The 26098-nt window shown below is 44.6% G+C and overlaps 1 protein-coding gene across 1 annotated transcript in view; it reads left to right on the top strand.

Annotated features, from left to right (window-relative positions):
• Positions 1-26098, top strand: part of MED13 (mediator complex subunit 13) — a 191143-nt gene that overhangs the window by 33257 nt on the left and 131788 nt on the right. The window lies entirely within an intron of this gene.

Raw genomic sequence — 26098 nt, 5'->3', positions numbered from 1 at the left:
CCATTTAATAAAATATATTAAAAAGAGCAAGTGCACTTACAAACATCCAGTTAAAATGCGCATATAAAACAATCCTCGAGGTGATCCAGCTTCTGACCGGCTCCTACAGCGCCGCCCGACTAGTTTTGTCACTTGGACTCATCAGGAGCTTAGCTAATAGGAGCCTGCAGATGCTTTTAAACAGTTTCCACATCACATGACCATATGATTCAGTGAGCGCCATTCGCTGAGCTCTTTAGCTCGTTTCTAACCTCACTGTCTATTGGCTCTACTTTGTGTGTTATCAGGGACTACCTTACCCATCATTCCCTAGGATCAGATCTATCCCAGGCTCTCCAATTGGGTGGTTAGGGTCACAAGCCCCTCAGGGCTCCACCCCTCCAAATTCCGCCCTAAATTCCGGATTTCTGTAACTACTATCAGACGGACTACAAATGGCAGCATGTTGAACGGATTTCCGCATAAAAAACGGAATTTCGCATTCAAAAAACGGAACTCCGCATAAAAACCGGATTTCCGCATAAAAACCGGATTTCCGCATAAAAAATTTTTTTTTCTTTCTTTTTTTTTTTTTTTTTTTTTTGATCTTGTGATCCGGAACTCCGCATCATAAGCGGGCAAAAAACCTCAACTAAACCTCGACTAAAATCATGGGTCCACGGTAATGCTTCCAAAAAAGGCTACACCAGCTCCCATAGGAAAGGGACAATTGCTCTACTTTTACCTCTGTTTCTAGGCGCTCACTTCCACATATGTAACACTACGTACATTACTACAAATAAACCCCTTTCTGTCCATAATGCCCCCACCCCTTAATACACATATTCACCAATTACAATAACTGAATTGAATACAATTTTACCTTCACATTTGTGTCCCCCATCATTATTTATATATACAGCTCCATTCAATTCTCCCTTCAATCATCAGCTATATGACAATTCAGATCAAGCTCAACGTTCAATCCACCCGGCTGCATTGTTTTAAGATCATAAATCAATTTTGTTTCCATCTTAGATATCTCCCTAATTTTGTGACAGCCCCTCCACCTTGTCAATTTTTGTACCCCACAGAATTTCAACAATTTTGGGTCCCTCCCATGCTGCTCAAAAAAATGTTTAGAAACACTGTGTCCTTTATATCCTCTACTAATGTTCCCAATATGTTCCCCAATTCGTTTGTGTAAAGCTCTTTTCGTACGTCCCACATACTGCAGCCCGCACGGGCACCATAACAGGTATACCACGTGCGTGCTGCAGCAGTGGATAAACTCTCTAATTTTCTGCACTTTTCCAGTTTGAAATGAGCCAACTTCTTTTATTTTTATCCCCTGTGCTCTTTCACATGCATAACATTGATGACAGGGAAAAAATCCCACATTTCCCCACATATCTGTCCTATTCTTAACCACAGGTGCATCCACATATGTTTTAACTAATTGCTGCTGTAGATTCCTTGCCCGTCTGTAAATAAACTTCGGTTTCTCTGGGATTACTCTTCCCAAAATCGGGTCAATTTGTAGCAACCCCCAATGTTTCTTATATTTTTTTTTTCTACTTCTCTATGTTGTGAATTATACCCCATCATTACTGCATATTCAAAGGCACTGGATTTGTTCTCCCTCCCCATGTCATTTTGTAACAATGTGTCTCTCTGCTGGTACATTATTTGATTGGACAGTCTCTAAAGTTGTTGGCAATTATAACCTTTCACGCTAAACCTATCTATAAGGGACCTTTCACACCAGAGGGATTTTTCGGCGTTTTAACGCCACGGCCGAAGTTGGCGTTTTGCTAGGTAAAAAAAGTCCATAGACTTTCATTTTACCTTTCACATCTAACTCGGCGTTTTGGAGCGTTGCGTTTCAACGCTCCCAGGAGCTTTTTCAGGGCTGTTTACAGCCGAAGTTGGCTGTTGGCGTTTCAATGATAGTCAATGGAAAACGCCAACTTCAGCGTTTTCAAAGCGTTTTACAGCTATCTTGCTCACTTATTTTTATAGAAGAAAAAAAAGACTTTTTCATATGAGCTGTAAAACTCTTTCAAAAGGCTTTGAAAACGCTATGTATTGGCGTTAAGCAAAAGGCTGACTTTCAGCCTTTTCTACCGCAGCCTCTAGTGTGAAAGAGCCAAGCACTTCAGCCTGTATCAGGTAATCAACATCAGAGCTGCAATTCCGCCGTATTCTGCTCAACTGTCCTTTTGGAATATTTCACATCCAGTTTGGGTGATGACAGCTTTGGATTGGGATGTATGAATTTCTATCTGTTTTCTTAAAAAACGTTTTTGTTCCCAAGCAACCTGCCTTATTCATGACCACCACATCGAGGAAATCAATTTCCTCTTTGTTACACTTCATAGTCAGCTCAATACCCAGCTCATTTGCATTTAACCATTGTATATAATGTTTTAATTCTTGTTCACTCCCCTCCCAGATCCAGAACAAGTCGTCAATAAAACGTTTCCAATTTCTAACTTTGTTACTTTCTTGTGCTGACAGTATGCTTCTTTCCCATTGGTCCATAAATATGTTGGCGACGCTGGGCGCAAATTTTGCCCCCATGGCGCAGCCAACACACTGGACATAAAACCCTCCCCCATACCAAAAATAATTATGTGTTAGACAAAATTCCAGCAATTGTAAAATAAACAAAATTTGGTCTTCCTTTAGTTCATTCCTCTCCCTAAATGCCTTTCCTACAGCTTCCAGTGCCTTATGAGGAATGATGGTGTACAACACCGTAACATCCGCCGTTACCAACAATTCACCTTGCCTCATCCCCAATCCATTAATACTTTGTAGAAAAGGTTTCGTGTCCTTCAATAAGCAGGGCAAGGTTCTAACAGGTTGCAAAAATCTATCAATGTATTCGCCTAATCGTTGATTCAATGAACCTATGCCACTGATAATAGGCCGCCCGGGGGGATTCGTCTGATTTTTATGGATTTTGGGATTTATATACATCACTGGAATACGTGGGGCGTCTATCATTAGGTGCCGGAACTCCGCATCACTCAAAATCCCCTTATCCAAGCCCCCCTTCAAAATATTCCTCATTTTCCCTTTATACTCACCTGTGGGATCTCCTTTAAGCTTCCTATAAGTCCTAGTGTCACTCAAAATATTCTCAATTTCCTGTGTGTATTGGTTATGCTGCATAATGACTACCCTCCCCCTTATCAGCAGGTCTAATTAATATTTCTTTTTTCTCGCTTAGATCTTTAATCTGTTTCCATTCATTTTTCTTTACTTTCATTTCTAATTTTTCAATGTCATTCAGCACCATATTTTTAAAACTTGCTATGGTGCTATTTTTTGCCATATCGGGTGGGTTGAACGTTGAGCGATTCCTAAGGTTAGTATGTACATATTGCTGGTCTACTCAAACCCCCCCCCCCCCCCCCCCCCCCTGTTAATTCTGCTCGTTGGTCCTTCTTTTGCCAAAAAATATTTTTTGATGTTCATTTTCCGAATAAATTTGTGAGGATCAATCTATACATTGAATTTATTTACCCCCTGGTGAGGGGCATATTTGAGTCCCTTGTCAAGGAGTCTCATTTCAGCTGGAGAGATGGGGACTCCACTGATGTTAAAAATCCCTTTACCCACTATTTTCTTCTTTTCATGTCTCCCCCCTCTTCTGCCTCTTCTGTGTCTCTTTTCCGTGTGTTCCTCATTTGATACTCTATCTCCTCCCATTGCCCATCTCCCATTCTCCTGTCCCCCAGAAAATGGCGGTGCGCAATTTCATCCACTTCTCTCTCCAGGGGTTCAAATCTATTAAACGTGGGTAGTGTTCCACCTCTCAGTTCCCGTTCCTCCCAACTCCCCTTTGCTGGTGTCTTTCTTTGCGGGCTCTGAGGTTTTCGGGGTTGCTGCCCAAAATGTTCACTATTGGGTTTACCTACATAGGGACCTCTGTACCCCCAATATCCCCCATATGCTCTCCCTCTATTTTGCCTAGGGTAATCCCTCTCATATCTCATCTCTCTTCTGGCAGGGGACCCATAAGCACCCATGGGGGCCGACCCTCTGCCTGGTCTCTTAGAGATACCCCCTCTATCCCACTTGTCCCATCTCTGCCCCCAAACTCCATGTGCTCTCTCCTTGTCAAGAATGGGCATACTTACCAAATTTGTCTCCATTTCCGCCTGCCCTTCACTTATAGCCTTTTTTGCTTCCTCCTTTTTATTTCTCCTACTTTGTTCTATCTGCCACTTGTACGCTATTTTTTTCTTATATTCCTGCCAGTCCATCTGATACCGATTGATCCTAACCTCAGATACATCTTTTTCACATTTTTGTACTAATTTACTGAGAGTGCCAGCATTATTCTTAAACTCCTCCTCCTCTTTAAATGGTTCCAATTTGGTTTTAATGCTGTCAATCTCTTTGCCTAATTTATCCAACCTGTTCTGTTTCCTCTTTGCCAGAAGTTTTAATAGATTTATGCCACAATTATTTAGAAATTCTCCTAATTCTCTATCATTTTCATCACTCTCCTCTCCATCATTGGCAAAACATCCCATCTAAACCTTTTTGGAATAATCCCTTCTATTGCCTTTTTCAAGCTGGCCAGGTCCCACCACGCATTTGTTTCCTTAATTAGTAAATGCTGTAGCTGTTTAAATAATCCATCTGCATCTGAGTGATTGGGATCTGGTTCTTTTACAAATAGTTTGTCAACATCAATTGTGCCTGTATTCCTGATGTTAAACAGATCTATTCCCTTATATTGTATTAAACCGGGAATCTGTTTTTTATGCGGAATTCCGTTTTTTTATGCGGAAATCCGTTCAACATGCTGCCATTTGTAGTCCGTCTGATAGTAGTTACAGAAATCCGGAATTTAGGGCGGAATTTGGAGGGGTGGAGCCCTGAGGGGCTTGTGACCCTAACCACCCAATTGGAGAGCCTGGGATAGATCTGATCCTAGGGAATGATGGGTAATGTAGTCCCTGATAACACACAAAGTAGAGCCAATAGACAGTGAGGTTAGAAACGAGCTAAAGAGCTCAGCGAATGGCGCTCACTGAATCATATGGTCATGTGATGTGGAAACTGTTTTTAAAAGCATCTGCAGGCTCCTATTAGCTAAGCTCCTGATGAGTCCAAGTGACGAAACTAGTCGGGCGGCGCTGTAGGAGCCGGTCAGACGCTGGATCACCTCGAGGATTGTTTTATATGCGCATTTTAACTGGATGTTTGTAAGTGCACTTGCTCTTTTTAATATATTTTATTAAATGGAATTACGCTATGGTACACCTGTTTGAGCCCTAGATCATTTCTTTGCTGACACAAGAGAAAGTCATCACAACAAGCTAGAGCTGCTGGTCTGTGAAGGGTCGGCCATATTATCTGGTGAGAGGCTTGAGTGCATAGCTGGTGGAGGCACTTTAGGGTGACCCGTGAGTGGAGTGGGAGCACTGGTGGTGCTGGATAGTGTATGCTCTGTAAACGGTATCACACTATTGCTGTGTCTCTCTTTCATATGACATGTATACACACATCTGAGGAGTCCTATATCAGTGGAGGAGTTCGTGTGCTGGCATGGTCCAAAAACGTGATTGCTAATCGTTAGTGGTTGGCCTATTGTTCCGGTGAGAATATATCATTACTGCTATGAACTGTATATGAAGAATTATTGCTTGGACTATTAACTGGATACCTGTGGATCACACCTATTGAGGGTGTTGTGGACTTTTTAAATGTTGAATCTTGTGTATTAATATGTAGGTTGTTGAGCGCTGTTTCCATAGAATAGAAATTTTGTATGTAGTGTGACACACACAATTGAAAAATAGCGATCCGACCAGACAGAGATTTATTAAGATTTAATAATATTTAGAATATCTATTGAGGAGCGCACTGATTAAATATAGAATTATTCCATCATTTGCCGCATGTTGGCCCTCCTCTCCTTCATAGCAACACAATGCTAGTTTGGAAGCTCGTAACGTGTCTGTACAGCATTGGGCCCCAAATTGAGGGCCCTTTCACACTGGGGCGTTGCTGTAAATGTACCGCACCACACCCCCGGGCAATGAAAGTCTATGTGGGAGTTCACACTCCCCACATTGTGGTGTGCTGAGCTCGAAGTGCCATGTGGCAATCTACGGCGGACCGGTAGTCTATAGTAACGCGTGTCTCTTTTTTTTTTTATATATATATATATATATATATATATATATATATATATATATATATATATATATATATATATATATATATATATATATATATATATATATATATATATATATATATATATATATATATATATATATATATATATATATATAAGGCCTCCAGTTTTCATTTTATAAATGCTCTTCCGTGCACGTCATTGATTGCCCAACAGGAAGTGAGCGTCACTTCCTGTTGGCCAAATGCCAGACAGGGATTACATCGTACTAACGCGGTAACCCCTGAAGGCCTGTTTTTGGCGGTGCAGGGACCGCAACACTGCCACCAAACTGCAGTGAGAAGCCGGCCTGAGGTATCGATTGCTGGTCTCGGCAAGTGACAGAATTTTAAGTTGTATACGCTTTTGTGCAGATCACTGTGACCATGGCCATTTTAGTAAAAGGGCTTGGCTGTCTGTCGTCTGTGGACAAAAAGGGAAGGGTGGCAAGGGTCAAATGTTCAGGGCTGGGGCCCTACTAAAGGTGTTCAGTATAGCACCATGATATGTAGTTGCCCCTTTAGTTTTGCTTGTTACATTTTCGTTATATCATTTTAAATGATCATCTTTTTTTTTTTTTATAATAGTTTTGTATCCTTTTTAATATTTTTTTTATACACAAACTGTACATTTTTATGACTTGTATTGATTTGTGGGATGTTTTATATGAAGTGGCTGAATGGAGTACTGGTTATGGGCTCTGCCTTTGACATGGGAGACCAGGGTTCGAATCCTGGCTAGAGTCAGTACCTATTCAGTAAGGAGTTCAAGGCAAGACTTCATAACACTGCAGGGTGGCCTTCTGAGCGCGCCCCAGTGGCTGCAGCTCTTGAGCGCTTTGAGTCCAACAGGAGAAAAGCGCTATATAAATCTTCTTCTTCTTCTTCTTCTTCTTCTTCTTCTTCTTCTTCTTCTTCTTCTTCTTCTTATAATTATTATTATTATTATTATTATTATTATTATTATATCACTCAATCTGAGCTTGAAAATAAAATTGCATTCAATACATATTTTTATCTTTAGAAAGAAATCATGCTTTTGGCGTATTACACTATAAAGGCTTGCAATTTAATTATCAGTCTCTGCATAGTACAGTACTATCGAGTTTTTAGATTTTGTCCAATGCTTTTAGGACCATTGTAGTCCCTTACACACTCCAATGAGTTCTGGGTCACCATGAGCTTGCTGGTTAGTCTGTACCTTTCGGTGTTACAAGCCCTACTGCATAGAGCCAAATTAATCCATGCCATGCACTGATGAGGATCAAACAATCCGAAACAGTCTGTATGCATGTTGGATTATTATGGCTCTGTACAAATTAACAAGCTGACACATCATTGCATTCCAGCGGTTCTGGAGGTGTGTTTAACTTACAATTAATTTGCATATATTCAGCAGTGATGCTCTGGGAGACATCTCAAGCTCACTCCAACCTGAATTATCGCAAATTCTTTCTGTTTTAAGAAAGCAAACTTTTTGTTTTTCTTTTAGAGAAAAGTAGGGTCTAGTAGTTGTTTGTGTGCATGTTACTTTTTGTAGGTGCATGTTAACCACTTCGGGACCGGCCGCCTAACCCCCCTTGAGGACCAAGGCATTTTGCGGTGGAGGGGGGTGCGCGCGTTTGGGGGGGTCAGGTGGCGGATCCCCTCTGTGGCTGGCTGGGCAGTGTTATCCTCCCACCCCAGACCCCCACCCATGGTGGCAAGTGTCCCCTCTGTAGCTGGCAGCCATCACTTACCTTCTAGGCTCCAGCGATGAGCCGCAGAAGCCACCTCTTCTCCGGCCGGCATCTCCGCTCCAAATGACGCTCAGGTCGCGGCTTGATTAAGTCATCAAGCCGGGACCCGGCGCTGACGTCAGAGGGAGCAGAGATGCCGGCCAGAGCAGAGGGGGGCGCCGATAATCGCTGGAATGGCAGGGAAGTGAGTGGATCCTCTTCTTTTCCCCCCTGCCGCCGCCGCTGTCAGTGATCACTACGATCTGACGGCGATTGTAGTGATCACGTGATCAGCAGCCATACGCGATGGCTGCTGATCACTAGGGGGAGATGCCAGCTGTCAAATGACAGCTTAATCTCCCCCTCCGGGTGCGCACGATCGCGTCGTGAGTGGTGGTTTAGCGCGGACGTTGAATGTCTGGTCAGAAGGGTACCACCACCTGCCGGACGTTGATTCAACCTGCAGCGGTCCATAATAGGTTAAAGAGCAGCTATGTTGTTACCCAGATTTATGTAGCTGAGTGTCAGAAAGAATCCTATTTGGTTATCTGCTTACTTTTTTTTTTTTTTTCTCTTGGGCTGTAACCATCTTTTCTGATTGTTTTGGCCAGAAATTCTGGTGTGTGTGTGTGTGTGTGTGTGTGTGTGTGTGTGTGTGTGTGTGTGTGTGTGTGTGTGTGTGTGTGTGTACTCTGGCATCACTGGATTTCTCTTTATTGATCTGTATGGGTGGCTTGTTTCACCCAATTGAAGGTTCCAAAGGAAAAAACTTCCTAAAGTGTTGCCAATTGTGTGCCAACCCCTCTATACACCTGTGTACATTTCTGAACTGGGATACATTGTATGGGTACAATACTTGTTGGTTCCACTTCAAATGTTCTATAGGCCTGGGACCGATGCGCTCTTTCAGCCACGCATTGGACTCGCTGGTGATCCCAAAAGAGCCAGGCTAATGAAAGTTGAGGTGATCCCACAGGATCATGTGAATTGCCAAACTGTTTCACAGGGGAAAGCCGGGCCTGAAATCGCTTCCGTTTTTAAAGAGAAACTGTAACTTTATTATTACTTATCACAAGAAAATGATCTATACCTCGTTTTTTTGGAAGTGTGATTTTATTAATGAAGTGTATGTACTTGAAAATGTATGTATTTTGTAGATGTAATATACTTTTTGGCCACAAGATGGCGCTAGTGAACACTCGTTATAGGAAGTTTTTTTTTTTTTTTTTCTTTTTTTTTTTTTTACACACACTTTATTTGTTACATTTCCTGTTTATGTGAATGGATGTAGCCGCTGTTCGCTGTCACGTCCATTCACTCCAGGCACTGCGATTGGGTAGAGGACCGTTCGGTCTTCTTCCCCAATCACCCAGCACAGGATCCCGACGGAAACAGCGGCGGTAGCGGCGCAGACACGGCGGGAATGCGCGACGTATTAAAACGTCATGTTGCCGTTAATAGAGGTAAGCATGACTTTTAATACGTTAGGATGGCGGTAAATGGTTAAACAAAATAGATTGTGTGTTAGGAGGAGGAGGAGAAGAATAGATTAGCAAAAGCGTGAAAATAGTTCTGTAATAGTACAGTAGCAGATGTTGGAAGGACAACTGTAGCATGAGAAATATGGAGGCTGCCATATTTATTTCCTTTTAAGCAAAACCAGTTGCCTCCCAGCCCTGATGATCTATTTGGCTGCAGTAGTGTCTAAATCACACCAGAAACAAGCATGCAGCTAATGTTGTCAGATCTGACAATGTCATAAACGCCTGATATGCTGCATGCTTGTTCGGGGTCTAAAGGTGCGTACACACGACCGCCCAGCGGGGAGGGTCTGACGGACCCGTCGTTCTCTTTTTAGTAGTGCATGTGTACACACCTTATGGCTAAAAGTATTAGAGGCAAGAGGGATCAGCAATTGGTATTGCTTAAAATAAAATAAATATGGCAGCCTCCAAATCCCTCTCGCTACAGTTTCCCTTTTAAGGACATACATTCATACATATCAGAAATACAGGGAGGGTCAAGACAAGGCAGTAACGACAATGCAGAGACACCTGAGGGAAAGGTAGGGGAGTTAAGGGATATTGCAGGGGTTAGAGTTCAGGAGGACAGCCTTGGAAGAAAGTGTGGTGTTGGAAAAAAAATTGTATTCCCTTACTTGAAGATGCCCCCTTTTTGTCTTCTATAAATGTCCAACTTTATCCAGACTGCGTATGGCTCGGTTTCACACTGAAATCACTGGAAAATGCCTGCTATATTGTCACAATTCTGTTTGTAATTCTCGTTCAGGGAGCGACTCTTGTTTTGTGAATGGAAATCGCAAGTGCAATTGCTGCAGTTTTCACACTTAGTTTTTTGCTCTGATCTCCACTAGGCATTTTCTATAGAATTAATTATGGAGCTTATAATTAAGCCCCAATATCGCAGCACCCCCAAACTACCTCTGTACTAAAGTGCAACCTCCCCCCCCCCCCTTGTGCAATTTGGCACAAGGGTAGTTCAGGGGGTATGAGTGCTGAGATACCGGAGCTTAAATATAAGCAACATAATCTAATGCTGTAGAAAATGTGATCAGCTACAGTATAGCAACCTAGTGGAGAGCAAACAAATAGCAAAAAATAAGTGTGAAAAACAGTTTTTCACACTGAGAATTCAAAGAACAAGAATCACTCCCTGAATGAGAGTTGCAAATGGAATTGTGGCTCAATAGCAGTGATTTTCGGTGTGAAAAGGCCCTGTGCGAACTGGATAAACTTTGGGTATCTATATAAGAAAAAAGGGGTGTGTCGTACTATGGAATAAAATAAAAAAAACCTCTGCATGCTCTGCAGCATGAGGCTTTTTTTGTGTTTTACACTACGCGGACAAGGTAAGGTTTTTATTTTTTTGCTCATTTCTTCTTTTCCTCATAACACACGCTCTTCCCTTTGTTTTGTTGGGGGTTAGTTTCCTCCTTCCCTACGAGTGTGTAGGAGGTAGGAGTGCTCAGATATCAGGGCTTAAAGAGGAACTTTACCCAGTAATGAACTTTATCCCAATTGGCAGGTGATGCCATCCCTTTCCCACAAGAAATCTTTACCTTTTCTCGAATAGATCTTCAGGGAGAGGGGTGGTTGTCTGTGTGATTGTGGTGAAACCCCTCCCATGGTCATAACTGTTTCCAACTGCCAAGCAACCGGTATCTCCCTCTGTGCATATATCTATAAAAATAACAAAAACATGTCACACGGCTTTCCCCAGTACATCGCTGGCATAGATCGCAGCGCTGTACTATGTAAATAGACTGAGTTTTCACCGTCTAACAGTCTCCTAGCGGCGATTGCAGTTGGGAGACTGATAGCAGAGCTCCGTCATCCAAACGGAGACGGCGAATCCCTGCCCCAGGACTATATGGCGTTAGGCAGGCCTGGGACTTTACGCCCATCAGCTTGACGCGGTCGCCTGCAGGTTAAAGATGACATGCAGGCTCATTGTGGAAAAAACTCCTCTTTCAAAATCAACAGCAGCAGCTATTATGGAAATCTGGAAGGAGCTGCATGTGATGTAATTACCCATGAGGCTGAGCATCCAAGGCCGAATTTCAATTAGGCTCAGGACTAACATTTCTGAGTGGGGGGGATTTCACCTTTTTTAACTGGATTTCCATTGACAAACCTGCTATCAGCTTCACACTGGTAGCGAGTTCATTTCCACCTTACAGTTCCTCTTTAACCTTTTCAGCCGCACGGGCGCGATGGTCCCGGCGACAAGTGGGATTGGTGGCAGGGGACTTCTCTGTACTTGTGCACCGAGAATGATCACTGTTGTTCAAAAACGATGATCATTCTCAGTTGTAGGAGCAATTGTGCCGCAGCGCTCCCTTCCTCGCTCGTTCCTGCCGATCGTTAGATTAATGAATGGGAACTTTGTTTTCATAATGCTTAGCATTATGTACCGCCCAAAGAAAGCCTAATTCGTTCTGATAAGTAGTGATCAAGTTATTGGGAAATATGGGAGAAGCGCTGAAATGTGGAAATTCCTCTCGTCCATAAGGTGAAAACAGCCCGCGGGCTGAAGTGGTTAAGTAAAAAATTACTCAGTGTTTTTGAGAGCGGTTTGTGTCTATAAGTGGGTCCCAGGCCTAAAGACAAAATCTTGCACATTCACTATGGTTGTACCAGAAGCCAGCCCTTATCTAGTGATAATTAAGGTGTGTATTCTCTATCGGAGAATACACACCTTTTTAGCTTTTATTTCGGTGACTCTTGACCACTCTGGGGCCCATCACTGTGGATAATGTTCAAAATAAAACAGAAGGGCACCTGTAAAGCTAGCCATGCCCTCAGGCTTTTATATGTGCTAGACTGTTCTCAGTTGAGGCTGCCTCTGCTAAAAAAAACTAGTGTGTTTGACGACCCTGATACATTGCCAAGAAATACCGATGTTGCACCATCTTTGCCTAGCGCAGCCAGAGAGCATTGTCCTCCTTATTCCTTTGCACGCTGCACTCCTCCCTGCTCTATAGAAATAGACGCATTACTAACCTGTTGGCTACTGCTGCAGTTGGCCCCAAACTGTTGCTTGAGGGATCAAGTCCTGATCCCTGCAGGTGACAATCCTCTTAAAGCGGACCCAAACCAAACATTTTTTTTTTTTATTCAAAATATTTAGTTGCTCCACTCTGACATATACAAATATAAATAAACACTCCTTCAAGCCTATGAGCATTTCAGTGCATGCTTTTAACCCTCCTCTTTGCATAACTAGGGTTATACAGGTGGCGGCCATTAGCAATTCCTCCTTTGCTGGACACCATCTACTCCACCAGTTTGCCGGATTATTTGCCGGCAATATGAAAGGAAGGGAGGGGTTTCTCCAATAAATGTAAAATATTTTATATTTGTCATCATGCAGCTGAAAAAAGGCCGCTATTTATTATTATAATTTAGAAAATAGATTTTATTTCTGAAATCTTGTATTTTTAGTTTGGGTCCACTTTAAGGTATGTATGCGGTCTAAAGCAAACCTGTGATCTTTAAAAACCTAAACATACTAACACAAACCTACTAAAAGGACAACTGTAGTGAGAGGTATATGGAGGCTGCCATTTTTATTTCCTTCTAAGCAATTCTAGTTGCCTGACTGTCCTGCTGATCTTCTGCCTCTGATACTTTTAACCATAGACCCTGAACAAGCATGCAGATAGTCGGGTGTTTCTGTCATTGTCAGATCTGACTGGATTACAGGGCTGTGGAGTTGGAGTTGGGGCAATTTTGGGCACTCTGAGTTGGAGTCGTTAATTTCATAAACGTCGGAGTCTGATGATTTTTTGAACAAAATCCACAGCCCTGTTAAGTATTAGACTAAGGAGTCGGAGTCGAGGAGTCGGAGTCTGAGCCATTTTGGGTACGAGGAGTCAGTCGTAGTTTCATAAACTGAGGAGTCTGAGTCGGGAAAGATTTGTGTACCGACTCCACAGCCCTGCTGGATTATGCATGCTTGTTCCTGGTGTTATTCAGAAACTACTGCAGCCAAATAGATCAGCGGGCTGTAAGGCAACTGGTATTGCTTAAAAGAAATAAATATGGCAGCCTCCATATCCCTCTCTACTACAGTTGTCCTTTAACTCAGTAGGGGGAAGCCTCTGGATCCCCCAGAGGTTTCACTGATCGTTCTTGAACAAACCGCTGGTTGCCAGGAGCCTCTTCTGGTTGCAGACTCGTTCTTGTCCTTGAACGAGCGCGACCACAATGCACAGGCACACTGATGGGCTACGCAGTAGCTGGGAAGAAAAAAGACTCGCACAATCGGCTTTGCGTACTGCGCAGGCCGACTTGCGGCGCTCCTTGTTCACGGGTGGGAACGTCGTTGCGTGAACCTATTTATCAAGCTCTTTTTGAATAAGTGAGTTTAAGGCGGAAACCTCTGGTTTATGTTTTTCCCAAAATTTGTCCTCCGGTATAGTGGTCATTGATCACACAGGATAAGAACAAAGTGAAAAGAAGTGTATGATTCTACTTGTGATATTCGATCACTTCTGGTTGGTGAATCTAGACCATACATGTCAAACTCCGACCCGTGTGCCAAATCTGGCCCTCAAAGCCATCAAATTTGGCCCCCAAGTGGTTTCCCCACTTTGCATTATGTTTGACCCACTCAAGACCACCAAGGAAGCTATATTGGAGGTAAAGCCCTAGAACACCAGGGAAGCCACATGTGAAGGGAGGGGCAAAGCACTAGACTCCAGGCAACTTTGTAAGGAAGAGAAGATCAATAGACACCAGGGAACTGTATAGGGGAGGGAGGAGGGCCATTAGACACCAGGGAACTTTATAAGTGAGGGAAGTGGCCATGAGGTTGGCCCGCGACTTGGGCCCAGTGTTTAACTTTTGGCCCACTTTGCATTTGAGTTTGACACCCCTGATCTAGACATTTTTAGAATGGATTTAGGTTTTAATCAATGAAACAATCACATGGACAGCTTCTTAGAAAGGAGAAGTTGTATGGCTCTTTGTATGCCCAGCTTGTTTAGCACTTCCTTGTTTTGTGCTGATACTTAACATCTGCAAGTTTTGAGCTATTGTCATTAGGGCTCTTTCACACTAGAGGCTGCGGTAGAAAAGGCTGAAAGTCAGCCTTTTGCTTAACGCCAATACATAGTGTTTTCAAAGCCTTTTGAAAGAGTTTTACAGTTCATATGAAAACGTCCTTTTTTTTTTTTTTTTTTTTCTTCTTCTATAAAAATAAGTGAACAAGTTAGCTGTAAAACGCTTTGAAAACGCTGAAGTTGGCGTTTTCCATTGACTATCATTGAAACACCAACAGCCAACTTCGGCTGTAAACAGCCCTGAAAAAGCTCCTGGTAGCGTTGAAACGCAATGCTCCAAAACGCCGAGTTAGATGTGAAAGGTAAAATGAAAGTCTATGGGCTTTCTTTTACCTAGCAAAACGCCAACTTCGGCCGTGGCGTTTTGCCGAAAAATCCCTCTGGTGTGAAAGGGCCCTTAGTGGACACCTTAAAGTGGATCCGAGATGAAAAGCTAAATATAACAAGTAAATTGTCTATATATCTTATCTAAAGTTTAGATCGTTTACACAGCAAATCTAGCTGCAAACCGCTTCATCAGTATAGTAATTTTTTTTCCTGATATACAATGGGAGCAGCCATGTTTTCTGCTCGTCACTATTGCACAATTACACATACAGGCAAGCTTAGCTGAATCTAGACCTGCAAATCTGCATATTCAGCCCTCAGCCTGTGAACTCCACTCCAGTCTCTTCCATTACACAGGCAACTGATCTGTATCTGCACTGCAGCCCTCAGCTTGTGAAAACTATAGCTAGTAACACTTTTTCACCTGCCCAGACTGAAATCCCACAATCCCTTGCAAGCGCCAAGGCACTCTGGAGAAGCTGTGGGCGTGGCTTGTTTAGTTTATAGGAAATAAGGGTATTAAAATAAAACAAAAGTATTTGGCTTAAAGAGAACCCGAGGTGGGGTTCTTCCACCGCAATCCCCATACAGAGTCTGGGTCTGTCTATAGAGCCCAGCCTCTGTTGCTAGTTCGTTTCCTTCAAAGCCCCCCCTGCGAGCTGTCAGACCCCATAAAACACAGCCGCGCTGGCGACACGCAGCGTGTCGCAGCCGGCTGTGTTTACCTCACTATTGTCAGTCTCGCCGCTCCCCTGCCTCCTGAATCACTCCGGTCCCCGCCCACGTCCATTCCCTTGCCGCTGATTGGAGGGAAGGGACGGGGGCGGGGCCCGGAGGGATTCAGGAGGCGGGGAAGCAGCCGAGACTGACAGTAGTGAGGTATACACAGCCGCGTAGCGCGGCTGTCTTTTATGGGGTCTGACAGCGCGCAGGGGAGCCTTTGGAGGGAACTAACTAGCAACAGAGGCTGGGCTCTATAGACAGACCCAGCCTCTGTATGCGGATTGCAATGGAAGAACCCCGCCTCGGGTTCTCTTTAACCTCCTTGGCGGTTAATTTTTTTTTTTTGCAAATGGGCAAAAAAAAAACGTTTTTTTATTTATTTTTTGTTTCATGTAAAGCTACCAGAGTGGTAGCTACATGAAACACCACTAGAAGGCGCATGTGGCCCTCTAGTGCGATCGTCGCCGGCATCAATAGCAAACAGGGGAGCGCGTATATAACGCGTTCCCCTGTTTGGCTTCTCCTGTCGCCATGGCGACGATCGGCATGACGTCATGGACGTCAGCTGACGTCCTGACGTCATGCGCACTCGATCCAGCCCATAGCGCTGCCCAGAACTCATTGGTCCGGGCAGCGCAGGGCTGTGGCGGGGGGGGGGCCCTCTTTCGCCCCTGCGTGCGGGCGATCGCCGCAGAGCGGCGGCGATCGAGCTGTGCGCGCGGCTAGCAAAGTGCTGGCTGCGCGCACAGCACTTTGAATGGGGCGAATCGCCCCAGCAGGCCCTGAGAAATCCTCCTGCGCGGCATAGCCCGAGCTCAGCTCGGGCTTACCGCCAGGGAGGTTAAGGAATGCCCTATAAACTATATGTAAGGAACACAATTCTGCAATGAGCAAAAGTTTAATCTCGGATCCACTTTAACACTAATGGGACCTATCTATATCATAGTGGCTCTAATGCTGGGAATACAAGGTTAGTTTTTTAGGTGATTAGATGGTTCGATAGATAATTTCCGACATGTCCGATCTCCCTTTCTATTAATTTGCTGTTTGATTTCTGATAGAAGTGAATGGAAAAAGATAAGAAAAACGAGATAAGAGAATCGACTGCAGAATTGAGCGGCAAAAACTGATCGAGAGCAGAAACACACGGCAGAAACGAACTGTGCATTCCCAGCATACCAGAGCTGTGTGCTGATCTGTCTTTGGCTGAAGCACTACTGACTTTCAACTGCAATTGTAGGACTTGTGCAACATTTTTGGTGAAAATTTGAGGTTTTTTTTTTTGTTTTGTTTTTTTGTTTTTTTTTTTTGTTTTTTTTTTGGTGTGTGGCTGTCTCTAATGATGAAATTGCCACATTAGTGAGAGTTGGTGATAGACTGGAGATTCGGGCTGCCAGTGTCACAGCCATTGAGAGTAATGGGCATTGGTTTCTTAGTGATTTGAGGTGCACTAGGCTCCTGCTTGCACAGCTCTGAATCAGCACGCCTTAAGCCGCATCTACACACGTAGATGCGGCCGCGATGCTCCTTATCCGATTGATAAGATCCGACAGGACGGATCTTAGCACCGCCGATTCCCTGCTCGCTCCCCGCGAGGGGACAATGGCAGGGAATCGAGCGGCAGATAAGGGGCGTGGGGACGAGCGGGAATCGAGCGGGTATTGATGCACGCGCGCCGAGCGGGGACGCGGAGGGCACGCGGAAGAGGCGATCCGGCAGCTAATCGAGCCGCCGGATCGCCACAATCTCTCCCCGTGTAGACGGGGCTTTAAAGTGAACCTAAAGCCACGCAAAAAAAGAGATGAACTCACCTGGGGCTTCCCTCAGCCCCCTGCAGCCGATCGGTGCCCTCGCAGCCCCGCTCCGATGGTCCAGAACCCGCCAGCGAACACCGGAAATGTTCGCCGGCGGGTCCTGGACCATTCTTGTGTGGCTTTAGGTTCACTTTTTAAGTTAATGGTGCAGCCCACTTTTTCTTTGTTGTGATGGGTGTACTTATGTATAGATACTTATTTTTCAGCATATCTTAGCTCATACTGGCAATGGCATATGGTAGGGATGAATGAGGGAGTACATATGGTCAATAAGATGCTAAGCATTCTGGCTTGCGTACAAGTTTAATGCAAATGGTACACTACTTGGAATTGGGCCATTCTAAATCCGTAGGAAGTGCATTTGATTGGCCCAGTTTCAAGCTCCTTATGTTTTGCATTAAATTTCCGTACAAGCTACAATTATTAGCATGTCATTAATCCTCTCTAGTGGAGAGTCGTCCTAATGTTCCAAATTCCACTGCTCCAGGAAATTAAAGATCTGCCAGCAAACCAGCTGCTAACTGCTGAGTTATCCAGCATGTACATTTATGTATTGGTAGCTAGTGGCTTTCATTTGCCAGGCCAGGTTCTTGGGTCAGTGAAGATTTCAGTGTTGGGTTCATTTATATGCTTATTTAGAGGTGGACAAAATCATATGGCCAGTCTGCCCAGCCCAGAAGCCAACAGGAAATTTTTAGGAGCCAACTACATTCACAATTATTGTAATACAGTACAATAAAAGCTAAGATGTTAGAAGTGAGCTGTAAATGTTTTTTTATGAGCCCTAGCAACTTGGCTCATGGAAATTTTCCAGGTTGCGGCTCATCCATAGTGCATGGAAACTTTGTGAGTCATCTTACTTTTCCAGCCTGTACAATGTTCCTTTGCAAACACAAAAAGACGAAGTCTTTGGGGGTTTTTTGCATACATTTTTACTACCGGAAGACTGGACTAACCGGAAGACTGGTCAGTAAGGGCTCTTTCACATCAGAGCTTGCGTTGGAGAACGCTCAAACCATACGTTTTGTTGTATGCGTTTTGATATGCATTGCACTGCAGTGAGTGTGCGTTTTCAATCCGTTTTCAATGCGTTACTGCACATAGAAAAACGCAGGTAATTTTTTTTTTTCTTTTAGTTTTCAACTTTCTACATTGTTCCTCTGTTGCATTCTGGGACTGATTGCCTGCGTTAACGGATTAAAAACGCACATAGTGTGCGTTTTACATTGACTAACATTGTAACGCATAAAGCTAGCGTCGGCCGAAAAACTGCGCCTGGGTGCAGTGTAACGCAACGCACAAAAAGGCTGCGTTATATGTGAAAGCTAAAATGAAAGTCTATGGACTTTCATTTCACCTTGGGTAACGCAAACTTTACCCTTTGCGTTGAAACGCAGAAAATCTGCCCTAATGTGAAAGAGCCCTAAGGGTGTTTGTTTATTTATTTTTTCCTTCTTTTTCTTCATAATGTGTTTATAGTCCTTGAGTTTACATTGTCCCCTGCAATCCTGGGTGAAAAGCAGCAGAGCAGCCCCAAAAACACAACCAAAGCCCCCTTACATGTTCAGCTGCATGTGTGCTGTTCATTTGGAGTTCACGGAGTATCTCTTTGGAAGTTTGCTTAGTTGTTTTTTTATTTGTGTGTACTGCTTTCGCTATCCCGCCTGTTCTGGGGTTTATTTTTCCTCTGCTGGCCTCTTCCTAGGGGCATTTTATTTCTCAAAATTTCCTACTGTTGTGTCAGAAGTATCAGGTCACTTGAATGCTGTGATGACCCTATGATGCCAAATAGAAGAGTTGACTACATATACCTATTTTAAGAGAGTCTGAAACAATTTTAAATACCTGTTTTTATTCAGCAGGCTGCTTCAGCATTCTAATCCAAACTGATTCTCCACAACAGCGCGACAGAACAAGGTCTTAAAGGGAAGGTTCAGGGAGTGTGAAAAAAAAAAATCCATATCCACTTACGCTCCAGAGGCTGTCGGTCGTCTCCGGTGGCCAACCTGGCCAGGCCCGGCTGCCAGGTCAGGCTCTTCTGCGCCTCACGGGGGTGCGCTGACTTCATCGGACTTCCTCCGAGCTGTACTGCGTAGGCGTTCTGCGCCTGCGCAGTACAGCCTGGAGGACGTCCGATGACGTCAGCGCGCCCGCGTGGGACTCAAAAGAGCCCGTCGTTGGAGCGCAGAAGAGCCCGACCTGGCAGCCGGCCAGGTCGGGTCGGCCACCGGGAGCCTGCGGAGCGGCGGCGAGGGCACCTCCTGCCTGCCACGGGCTGGAGGAAGCCCCAGGTAAGTGGATATGGATTTTTTTTTTTCCAGACTCCCTGAACCTTCCCTTTAATCCCCTAGGCAAATTTCTTCCAGGTAGAGGCAGAGCTTTGTGCAGTAGGTCTTCCTTTGCTTCAGTGAATCAGAGGAGATTTATTGGACTGGAGGCAGAGCTGCAACGCAAAGCTCTGCCTCCCCGGGCAGCAAAATCCACGACCTGGAAAGTTGCGGATTTTTGCCCCGGGATTTCGGTGGGTTAAAGACCTCGTTCTGCCGTGCTGTTGCGGCAAATCAGATTGGATTATGATGCTTAAGTGGCCTGCTGAATAAAAACAGGTATTTTAAAATGCTTCAGTCTCTCTTTTTAAAGTGTAACAGTTTGGCTAAACAAACAAAAATCTATTTATTTTTATCTGGTAAACAAGTAATAAGGATGCTAACCAGGCAACTATTACTTTTCTTGTTGATAAATGATCATTCCCCAGTTTACCGACTCTTATTTGGTACACACAAAATTTAGTACACACAAAGGACGTTGCAGGGCATGTTGGGTTGTTTTTGCTTCTCTACTTTCCCCTCAGTCTTAACTAATGCAGCCTGATTGGCTGAAGCCTCTTACCCTCATGTTTTTGCTCTCCCACGCATCTGCTCCTCTCTGATTGGCCAATATTTCTCATGCTGAGACAATGCACTTTCTATAGTGGAGGGCGGGCAATGCTTACACAATCAGGCAGAAGAGAGTAAGGGGGGAAATTACATCAGGATTGGCTTCAGAATAGCCGCAGTTAAAGTGGATCAGAGATAAACTTTTACTCATTGCGCAATTGTGTTCCTTTCATACAGTTTATAGGGTATTCCTCAAGCCAAATATTTTTTGTTTTTGTTTTAATACTCAAATTCCCTACTAACTAAACAAGCCTCGCTTGCAGCTTTTCAAAGAGCCTTGGCACTCAGTCCCAGGTAGCAAGGGCTTATGGGAGCTCAGTCTGGGCAGGAGGAGGAGGAGGTTACTAGCCAGAGAGTGAAATTTTCCACAGGCTGAGGGCTGGAGATGCTTTCAGCTTGCCTCAGTGTAGTGTGACGAACAGAACATGGCTGGCCTCATATCACAGCAATAAATAAGTATAAACTTTCTAAGCTGTTTGCAGCTATATATGCTGTGTAAACTATCTAAACTTTAGATAAGATATATAGACAAGTTACTTGTTATAGTTATTTTTTTTATCTCGGATCCGCCTTAAAATGGGAAATGCTAAGAAGGATTTTTTTTTCCTGTAGAAAAATCACTAAAATCAAAACGTAGACAGTGCAATAATACATATGTTATGCAAGTAGAGCAAGTATTTATCTACGTGTGTGTGTTTTTTTTTTTTTTTTTTCCCTGAGATAATATGGCTGACAGCTCCTCTTTAAAGTGAACCTTGTCCAAAAAAAGATACTTGCCTAAGTAGAGGGATTCCAGTGTCCTCCTCGCTTCTACTGCGGCCCGCTTCCTGAAGATCATGAATGTGTTCCTCTTCAGGCAAGAGAGCAGCCTCTTGCACCCGTGCAAATACAGCCGAGCCTGGGCAGTAACACGAGTGGTTCGCTTGTGCATAAGGAGGGGCATGGTCGCGGTCAGAAATCGGACAACCTCTTTTTAGATTTCTTTCAGGGGTGAGCTCGACAGTAGTGGGGGCTGGGAGGACGTGGGAAGCCTCTGCAGGATCCCAGAGGCTTATCTCTACCTAGGTATGTATCTGACTTAAGGTGGCCATACACTGGTTGATTTCTAATCAGATTCGACCAAAAGATAAATCTCTCTCTGATCGAATCTGATCAGAGAGTGATCGTATGGCCACCTTTACTGCAAACAGATTGTGATCAGTTTCAGCCTGAAACCCATTCATAATATGAGGAGTTCCCCCCGCCCCCCCCCCCCCCCACGCATACATTACCTGCTCCGCCAGCACGAGTCCCCTGGTCCACCGCTGACTTCTCCACCTTGTCCCGGCATCTTCTCCGCATCGGCTCCCGGCTGGCATTCGCGTATAACTTTCTGTCACTCCAGTGACAGCGGAAGTTCAAATAGAGCGCCCTCTATTTGTACTTCAACTGTCACTGCAGTGACACAGGAAGTTATGCCGGATGCCGGGATGCGGAAGCTGATGCGGAGAAGATGCCGGGACCAGGCGGAGAAGACAGCGGTGGACCAGGGGACTCGCGCCGGCAGAGCAGGTGATTATACCCGCTGTATTGTGTCGGTCGTCGGGCATTCAAACGCCGCTATCGACGCACTCCCGGCCCGCCGGCGACCGAGAAAAATCTTCTGCACGGATGAGTCGACTGGAACGGTGGATTTCGGACAGAAATCCATCGTTCTATCAGCGGTGTGCGCGGCGATTTCACGGCCGTTTCGATCACTGATCGAAACGGCCGTATTTCGGTGGGAAAATCGTTAGGTGTATGGGCACCTTTACTGTTTCACTTAAATGGGCAGACAAAAGGCTATGCGTTTTTTTTTGTTTTTTTTTTGCGACAAGCTCACTAGGTGGGTACAGGCGTGATCACTTAACCACTTAAGGACCAGGGCTTTTTTCAGTGATCGGTGCTGCGTGGGCTCTCCAGCCCGCAGCACCGATCAGCAGTGAGCCTTGGCGATCAGACTCCCCCCTCCCCTTTTCCCCACTAGGGGGATGTCCTGCTGAGGGGGTCTGATCGCCGCCGGCTACCCGGGCTTTCCGGGGAGGGCTCTTCAAAGCCCCCCTCCGCATCGCTTTCCGCCCTCCCTGGCTTTCCCTACCTCTCCCTTGGCATTGGAGCGGCGCAGGACAGATATCCGTCCTGCGCCTGATATGATAGGCTTCAGCCTATAGCCTCATCTACACGCGTAGATGAGGCTGCGATCCGGCGGCTCGATTAGCCGCCGGATCGCCTCTTCCGCGTGCCCGCGCAGCATACGATTCCCCCCTCGTCCCCGCCGGCGCCGCTTATCTTCAGCTCGATTCCCTGCCATTGTCCCCTCGCGGGGATCGAGCAGGGAATCGGCGGAAGCAAGATCCGTCCTGTTGGATCTTAGGCTCGATTGATGAGGAGCATCGCGGCCGCTTCTACGTGTGTAGATGCGGCTTATCATATGCCGGCGATCCCCGGCCAATCAGAGGCCGGAGATCGCCGATCTACGTCACGGCGCTGCTGCGCAGCAGCGCCGTATGATGTAAACAGCGGGGATTTTTCCCCCGCGTGTTTACATTTCGCCGGCGAGCCGCAATCGGCGGCTCTCTGGCTGTTCACTGAGACGCACTCCGTGAACTGGCATGTTTCCATGCTATACCACTAACGACCCGCCGACGCCTATCGGCGTTAGGCGGTCGTTAAGTGGTTAAATGATGATTAGCGACGTGCAGCAATAATGACTGACGGTGGATCTCATCTCTAAGCTCTCCAATGAATCTGCGCAAAGAACCACGATCGCTTTACTTCTTGTTCGCGTCTGTCGTGTGAGGTCGTATGTACACGCCGGCTGGAAGCTGGATCGTGGAATTCTCGTCAGGGGGACACCGCTAGATCCATCTTCCTCCTCCGGTTGGGGAGCATTTAGCTTAAAGGTTCCCATACAGTTATTGATTGTCACCTGATGTGGCAAAATGATTGATTTTCTCTCTTAATGGGAAGGTCTGAGGTGATTAAAAAACGAAAATCTACTTACCTCTGGTTTCCTGGCAGCTGTTCTGTACCCTCACAGCAGCTCCAGAGGCTCCTGGTCCCCTCCAGTGCAGATGCTGACCTTGCCAGGTCGGCATCTACTGCATTTCAGTGTGCGGCTCACGGAGTCGCACTGACATCATCTGGACTGTACTGCGCAGAACTACTGCGCCTGCACAGTACACTCTGGATGACGTCAGGGCAATTCCGAGAGCCGCTCGTACAGGCGCAGTAGGCATCTTGCACCGGAGGGGCCCGTGGGCCACCGGCAAGAAGCGGAGCTGTGGTGAGGGCACAGGACGGCTGCAAGGGGCTGGAGGAAGCCCAAGGTAAGTAGATTTTTGTTTGTTTTTCACCTCGGACCTTCCCTTTAAAGAAATTAATTTCTACCTCACACTGCACATAAATGTTCAATACATTCCTGGGGTGAATCTATTGAAAATTGGCAGCATTACACTATTCAATGCAGTGCAACATGGGTTGTTGATCTACCATTGCTCCTGTCCCAGTCCCAATTGACCTAGATCTTCCATCCTTTCCGATTGACACTTTTCATTTAGCTGTGGTCAAAATAAATTGATAGTCGATAGATTAGTCATTTTGCAGGAATGTTATTTGGGGAAAATTGATAAGTACCCTTACTGATCTAACAACGTATTACAGAAGACCTCTAGTTTGTCTTTACAGCCCTGTCGCTTGAAATTAACTGTAAAGCTTGTTTTGGGCAACAAATTGGCCAGGTGAGCTTTTACTCAATGACATATTGGTGACCACTTATGCAGGTCATATATGGGACACATGATTTTCATTTGCTCATTTTTCACGACCTATAGAAAACTTTTTCAGTCAACTGTTAGGCCAGGTGCTTACTATAGCCTGCGGTAGCAATACGGAAATCACTTGCGATTTCTGAATCACGGAAGTATTTTGGTCTGCAGTTCCTGGAGCGATCTATTGCTTCGGGGCAATCGCAAAAATGCGTTATACAGAGCTTTTGCGATTGCTCTGCGACCACAATGCTACTGTACATCTTGCCCTATAGGGTTGCATTGAAGCAGTGCTTTGCTGGTGATCCGTAAGCACTGCAAAAGTGGTGCTAGTGGGCTACAGCCTTAAAGAGACACTGAAGTGAAAAAAAAAAATATGATATAGTGAATTGGTTGTGTACTATGAATAATTACTAGAAGATTAGCAGCAAAGAAAATATTCTCATACTTTTATTTTCAGGTATATAGTTTTTTTTCTAACATTGCATCATTCTATAATATGTGCAGATTACACAACACTCAGCATTCAAAATGAGTATTTCAGAGCAGTCTATGAAGTAATGACCTCTCCTCTAGCAGAGGAAAAGTAAATAGTCCAGGAACAGTTGAGATAATAAGTCAGATAACAGCCCTCTCCACAACTAACTTAGTCGGAGAGCTTAATGGCTTGTTTGCATAGAGATAACAACTGGAGTTTCTCAACTGTTCCTGTACTGGAAAAAATTACACTGATGTATCTGATCTTAATGTTTTATTTCTTAGCTGTGCTACACATATAAATCATAATATCATTTTTTTTCGCTTCAGTGTCTCTTTAAGGCAGTGTTAACACTCGGCAGTTAAGATTCTCATTCAAAATGAATGAGAATTGCAACAGTCGTTGGGGAAATCTTGCATGCAACACAATTGCGATAGACAAAAAAAAAACTCACCGTTGCCACAGCGTAAGTAATCCAGCGTGCACTTTGCGAAATTGCAAAATGTGGGCGCGAACCGTGTCTTCTATATGCAAATTCCACATGTGTGTTTTTCTGCACATCCGAATCTGCATGTTGCAAATTTTCAATTTTTATTTTTTTTTTTGTGTATTGTCCTTTGGCTTTAGGATTTTACAGTTCATGTTTACATGCTGTCTTCCAGCTTGCAATTTTCGCATGCATACCATTAATGTGAATGAGAATGTATGTAACTTTAAAAACAGATGTGTGGTTTTTGTTTTGTTTTTTTGCATTTTTATTTTTTTTTCCCCTATGCACAAAACTAAGATGTTTCTGCATTTCCATTGACTTGCATTATTAACACATTGCACATGGAAAAAGCAATACAGTGGTGCAATATAAAATGCAGAAAAATCACAAACTGGGGTGAAGAAGAAGCGGGTAACGCGCACAGCCAATGAAATACATTTGATGTTTAAATGCAAACAAAGTGTGAACAGGGCCTAAGGTACCAACAAGTTTGTATGTAAGCCTATAGGAGCGTACTCATGTCAAACTTTTCCGACCAGCTTGTCGTACAACTTGTAGTTCGAAAAAGTTGGATGTGTGTACGTGTAGTCGAGCTACTGATAACTGCTGTTTTTGCCCAATCCGCTTGGCTGAGCAGTTGGACCAACTGTCGTTCAAACGACTGTCAGGTCTGTACGTGTACAAATGACCAGCGGTCGTTTGGCTAACTAATATGACGGCAAATGCGCGTAGAGGTGCAGGGTGCCAGGAACTCTATCAACATGAAGACGCACGTCTTTTATGGCTGAATGTCCAGTCTGTCAGACGACATGTAAATTAGTTTGTCAGCCGCTTTGTTGGACCTGTGTATGTGACGTTTAAACTACATGTTGTTTGCCTGACAAGTCGTTCAAAAGGCAATCAGGCATAAAGTTGTACGTGTGTATGCACCTTATGATTAACGGCAGACTGTAAGTCCGACACGTGTTTGTTCTTGTGGAAGCATAGTTTAGTGCCTGACTTTTTCAGTATGTCTGTAAGCTTCCATATAGTAGGTTTTTAAAGTGGACCTGAACTCT

The sequence above is a fragment of the Hyperolius riggenbachi genome, chromosome 2 (genome assembly GCF_040937935.1).
Source record: "Hyperolius riggenbachi isolate aHypRig1 chromosome 2, aHypRig1.pri, whole genome shotgun sequence".
Lineage (NCBI taxonomy): Eukaryota > Metazoa > Chordata > Amphibia > Anura > Hyperoliidae > Hyperolius > Hyperolius riggenbachi.
The sequence above is the reverse complement of the archived record's forward strand: the minus strand, read 5'-3'. Positions and strand labels throughout refer to the sequence as shown.